The sequence below is a fragment of the Halyomorpha halys genome, unplaced genomic scaffold (genome assembly GCF_000696795.3).
Source record: "Halyomorpha halys isolate HHAL.00 unplaced genomic scaffold, Hhal_1.1 Scaffold601.1, whole genome shotgun sequence".
In the NCBI taxonomy this organism is placed as follows: domain Eukaryota; kingdom Metazoa; phylum Arthropoda; class Insecta; order Hemiptera; family Pentatomidae; genus Halyomorpha; species Halyomorpha halys.
In genome coordinates, this window is record NW_027112563.1 from 497,010 (window position 1) to 503,305 (window position 6,296).

General features: G+C 29.0%; 1 long non-coding RNA gene across 1 annotated transcript in view; it reads left to right on the plus strand.

The window, feature by feature from the left end:
* The first annotated feature begins 265 nt into the window (after positions 1 to 265).
* LOC136796503 (uncharacterized) overlaps positions 266 to 6,296 on the plus strand; it is a 46,436-nt gene continuing 40,405 nt past the window's right edge. The window contains exon 1 of the long non-coding RNA XR_010844221.1: positions 266 to 1,265. This is a non-coding gene — a long non-coding RNA (uncharacterized lncRNA). The remainder of the gene's footprint in view (positions 1,266 to 6,296) is intronic.

A 6,296-nucleotide genomic window follows, 5' to 3' on the forward strand; every position in this document is an offset into this window, starting at 1 on the left:
AAACTGAACAATTATACACTAAAATGGATAATAATAATGAAATAGTACATACGTATCGTAAATAAACATAGGTGGATAATGACTTAAATAATAGTAAAAAAATAAAATATGGTAAATAATTACAATACAGTAAATAAAATAAATAATCTTGAACTCAACCATACATATAACATTCTTAATATTATTAATACAATAATACACTATTACCTATTGCCCACAACTGTGTGGCAGATTGTAATATTTATCAATAAATAAATCTTTTTTTTTTTTTTTTTTTTTTAATAATTTATTTATTGATATTTACAACTGTATACACATATATACAACAAGTAAATTTGCTGTAGGTGACATAGTGACATGATAAAAACATGTGGAGAATCTACCCACTGATAGAACTCCAATAACATTTCTAGAGGAGAAGATCTCGAGGCCATCTTCTTTTCAGACGCCTAGGAGGATTATTAGGTAATGAAGGAGAAGCCAGGTTAGAAACAAGTGGATTTGGGTGGTTGAGAATTTTATTATGGAAGGAACGGTATCTGGTTCTGGCCAAATCGGCAACATATGGAATATTGAGGTCCTGATGGATGACTTGATTTGTGACAAAGTAAGGAGCATTAAGGATTTTACGAAGGATTTTGGACTGTAAGGATTGGATTCGGAAGGAATTTGATGGTTTAGTGGAGCCCCAAAGCTCAACTCTGTATGTCCAGATAGGCCTTATAATAGTCATGTAGATCAGTCTTTTGTAATGGATTGGCAATTTAGACCGTTTGTCTAGTAAATGTTGCAATAGTCGGAATCTACGAGCAGTTTCTTGTCTTTTTAGTCTTGTATGAGGATTCCATGTCAGTCGTTTGTCGAGATGTAGTCCTAAGTAACGGATCTGTTCGACAGGAATAAGTGAAATAAATCTTAAATCATTAAAAAAAAAAAAAAAAAAATACAATAATATTACATTCTTCCTAGGAAATCAGGAACCAAGTCCTACCACCCACACGTGAGACCAAACTATAATTAACACATGACAGGACAGAACTATAATTAAAAAAGATTATTATAATTTTAAATATATGATAAACAGTGAAATAATCTTATCTTTCGTTTTCGTCATATCAATAATTAAAAATTAAATGAATAAATTTGACAGTTTCATAACAATCCAGACTCTTGCTCCACAATTGGATTGGGCTTGGTCAATCGTTCGTCGGTGCGATATGAGGTTGCATTTTTGAAGGATGTGGTTCGTCTTCTTATCTTATGTGGTACGTACCATAGGACTATCTCTAATAACAAGCTTTTAGTTATTTGAATTCTAAAATGATTGTTTCGTTATATAATTATTCCCGTTTTAGTTGGCAATAAGGGTTTTGTTTATTAGATGCATAATTTCCAAAAACGACTTAGAATCATTTTTATGTATAAATTATACGGTCAACTATTTATGCATATTTTTTATTTCATAAAGATGTTTTCCTTCTTTATGAAGATATTGTGATGCCTTATTAACTACCCGGAAAGGTCAGTTAGGTATCGAAGGTCGCCCGACTTATTGCTTGGCTAAGTTAGGGATTTGCTTATTTTGCTAGTTATAAAAAAAAAAAAAAGTTCTCTAGGCTCCAAGATAAGACATAGGAGCGAAAAATATATATACCTCAAGTCGGATAAATATAATGGATTAAATATAAATTGGTAGAAATTCAATTTTCAATTAATTTCATGAATTGTGATCACACATTTAATATCATAATTTTCTAAATTTTAATTGACACATATTGTGCATTTATAGATCTGAATATTAAAGTTATACCAGATCCATCATATTCTCTTGACTTGTCTCCAACTGAATTTAATTTTTTATTTTCAAATCGCTTTAGGCGAATAGTAGCAGAATTTTCCGAAATGAAATTTTCATTTCTGGAGCTAATTGATTCAAAGGTTGTTTCGAACAAGAAACTTTGTTCGGAGAAGGAATAAATGTATTGAAACGGAACCTATGTTTAAAAATATTGTCAAAGTTAATGTTTCTTTCATCTTATACCCTAGGCACTGAAATTTCAAATGTGTCTAACTTAATGAAACTTACTGTTTAAATTACATTAAACAGAAGTAATTAAAATTAAAATGACAGGAAATATAAAAGATAAGCTTATCAACATAAAATTAATAATTAATACATGATACACCAAAATATTGCAAAAAAATAGATAATAAGGTAATTTAAAAAGTTTTGGGTGTTTCAATAATTATCATGCATATATTTTAAATTTCCACCACCGTTATAACAAAATTCTTCTATACTAATAATATATAATATACTTTGTTTGAATAGTAGCACATATCGTAAAAAAAAACCTCCATAATCTTTTCATTTTATTATATATTTTATATATATTATAAAATATTACCATATTTTATTATTACGTCAAAATATAAATAATGCAGTTCGAGGTAACTTAGTGACAAACCTGCTAGCTTTGGGACAGTCTGTTGGTTTCTAGTAGAGAACGTTACTATCTTTGAAGTGCGTCCAATTCAAAATAAAATAGTTTTCTTTATTTGTATCCATATTCAAGCAAAATAGCAATATATAATTTAATATTTCTTCGTTAAGAAATAACAATAATTTATTTTATTTTTTTCATTGATAGATACTACAATCTGCCACACAGTTGTGGGCAATAGGTAATAGTGATGAATGATCACATTCATACTAAAATAAAATAAGAATACAAATAAATAAATGAATGAAAAAAAAATTCTCTTAAATATATACAAACAGAAGGATAAAGAAAATGAACATAATCAAACTATGTGTATAAAAAAAATAATAAATAAAATAACATAATGATAAAATAATATAATCTCTAGTCACATTTACACTCTAATATACAATATTTACAAAATCGACCTGAGGATCCCTGAGCCCACTCTATCCCACACGTGTGAGGGGTAGAGCAGAGCTCAAAAGATCCCAGCGCATCCCTCTCGCCGCGTCACTGGTAGTGAGTCAGTGGAGGCTGAGCAAGTGAACAATAATTTATTACGGTAGAGTTCATATCGTGTAAATATCTATTGGAAAAACATCTGGGCACAGAATCTTTTGTGTACGATACTATAAACCAACTTATAAGCAATATGAATTTCAATTATTTATTTTAACCCATAGTTTATTTATCAGTTATAAATATACTAAAACAATTAATGGTAAACAAATTAAATAATAACCATCTATATATTTACATTTAATAAAATAATCCTAAGTTTAATTTACATTTAACTAGACAGTATGAATAATTTTAACCATAGAAATAAAACGAGACTGACTTAAACCGGTAAATGGTAATTATTTGTCAAAATATGTGCAAACATGTGAATTGAGAGATTGATAAATATAGTTTATAATATCCATTAGTACTTATTTATAACCTATTATCTTTTATTGTTCAAATAAAAAATAAATTCTATGTGTTCAAAGTTTTATCTTATTTGTTCATTGGGTTTAAATAAGGGGATGCGATTACAGACAATCAATCGTTGACCTTTGTTATGAATAGTTTAATGAGATGGGGAATACCAAATCGTCGGTTTAGAATAATTAATTATACATTGGCCTCGATATCAAATATAATCCATCTTGCCCACATAGGTCACACACACATAAGAAATAGGAGGCCAAAAGGGTTACACCTATTTTGAAAATCAAGCTTATAGAGGTACACGGATTGGCTGGAAAGTGACAAGATATTCAAAGTCACAAATAAAAATCCCCGGATATTTACTAATATTCACGTAGTCATCTCAAGTAATTTATTTCTTTAAGATTAAAATACAGATTTTTTCTCACTAATTACGATTTTTATACTCGTATGAGCGTAAATCATACTAGCTTTCAATATCTTTATTCAAACCTGCAAATATTTACTGATAACGTATTTCAGACAATCTATTCGTTTATAAATCTTATATAATTTATAAATATAAGATATTTATAATTTTTATATAATTTATAAATGTAAGGTGATTTATTACTTACTATATATATCATCCATATCGTATTTATAGGAAAAAATAAGAAATAAAACAAATAAAGATAATTAAAATAAATATCTTAAACACTGCATACTAACATACTTATGCATATGACATACTTATGTGGTCCTAGCCAGTCGTCCGCAGACGATAGGTGAGCCACGGGGACATTACATAAAAATATTATGTTAGCTTCAATATTTATAAAATTATGTTTTCAACATTTTCATAACGATTTTATTAATTAATTTTCATGATGTTTGTGTGTCGTTTCAAATATTTGCCCAGAGTGAACTGCACATTGTTTAGTTTCTAACAATGTTTTCCCACTGATTTAGATCAAAATTTATTTTGATGATTCTTTAGAGAATACGAAATCGACCCATATCCCATATCCCAGCTCTTTAAGCCAAAGGATTCTGAGAGTTAAAAAAAATCAAACACCATAAAGTTGCTCTTTTTTCCATCTTATCTGGATTGTGAAAAATTATATTGACGTGTTTTTTCTAACCAAAATATTTATTTTAATATATATTATATTAAATATAATTTCGATGAAAAGATGAACACAAAAAGTAAAAAAAAAAAAATTAACTTTTAAAAATTAGATTTAAGTAGTTTTAAAAACTATTAAATTTAAAAAAAAAATATTTATTGAGATTTACAACTCTACATAACAATACATCAAGTAAATTCACTGTAAGTTTATAATGGAGTGATACAGGCGTGTAGAGAAACTACCCGTTGGTAGCACTCTAATAAACTATTAAATTTAAAAATTCTTTAAATTACTAATTAACTAGCCTTAAATATTTTCATACGCCAACACTTGTTTTAAATGTAGATCTAGCCCGCCTAAAAACCATGTTTAAAATGTTATCGAAAACAAAAACAACATTTTTCATTTCTAAGGTGGTTCAAAAATTTAAAAATTTGGTTTCAATTCACGTATTGCGTATCAGTTTGAAAATATTTTGTTCTTGGATTACTCAAAGTTCTTGGACTCATTAAGAAAAGATAAATTGTGTTCTTCCATTATCCATGACATTACTTTAAAAGGATTGTGTGTAAAAATCAATTTCAAGATAACAACAATAATGAGATTTATTGCTTTGGTTCTAAACCACGTGGAAACACTCTCTTTATCTCAAAATGCCGTGAGCAGAGCCCATGTGAAATGGATTTTCTACTGATGTGTTTCTATTTTCTTTAACATTATTTTGTTCTTCTTTATATTTATTTGAAACTTATATTCGTTTATTTTCGCAGAAAGGGAGATTTTTGAGTTTTCAGAAATGTAAAAGTTCTCCAAGCAAGCTGAAAAACAATTTAGGATACTTCTTTGTACCTCCAAACACAGTTGAAATTTAATACCTATCCAAATAATAAATATTTTATTAAAGAAGAAAATAAATAAACAAAAACGAACCTACGACAGGGTCATGTATCAGTCCTACATTTCTCTGATTGGATAGAGGGTTTAAAAAAGAAAATGAAAGTTAGCTCACAAAAAATATTAATTAATTAAAAAAATATGAAAAATTTAAAAATGTACATAGCAACAAAAATTATTCTTGTAAAAAGTGAGAAAAGAAAAAAACCAAAATTTATTGATTCAACGACTCGCCTTCAGTCAACCATCTACTATAAATTTTAATATTTTAAATTCAAATAATATCATGTATCTTCCCTCGAATTTTTTTTGAAAGGACAGAGTGATGATTGACACATACTCGACGAAACCCAGAATTTTCTATATTTTTGAAGAGCTCTTCCATAAGTTTTAAAAATTGAAGTTGTTCAGTGATATGTACATGTATTGAACTATAAGGAAAAATTTATTCAGACGCTAACTTTAAAAATAAGGTCAGGAGTAAGGTGCAAGTTGCTTAGGCATTCACGTCTTAGCTGTCGTTTACACTCGCCGGACATTGAAAGGTTAGTTGATTTTTCGGAAAGCTTAGAAGCACGTCTGGCCATTGTTGATGAGGGAGTTAATGAGTCAAGTGGCCCCGGTTCGATTCCCATCGAGGTGGGTTGACTTTTATTTCTTAGCGGTCCATAAAAACTCGACCGTCCCAGCCTGGTAATAATAGGTTGTTAACCTATAGATCCACCCCCGTAAATTAGAAATGATCAGCAACAGGGTAAACAACTTACAAGCACGATAAAAACGGTGAAAAAGCAGAAGCATTACTGGCCACATACAGAGATAAGCAGAAGCATTACTGGGCACATACAGAGATAAGCAGAAGCATTACTGG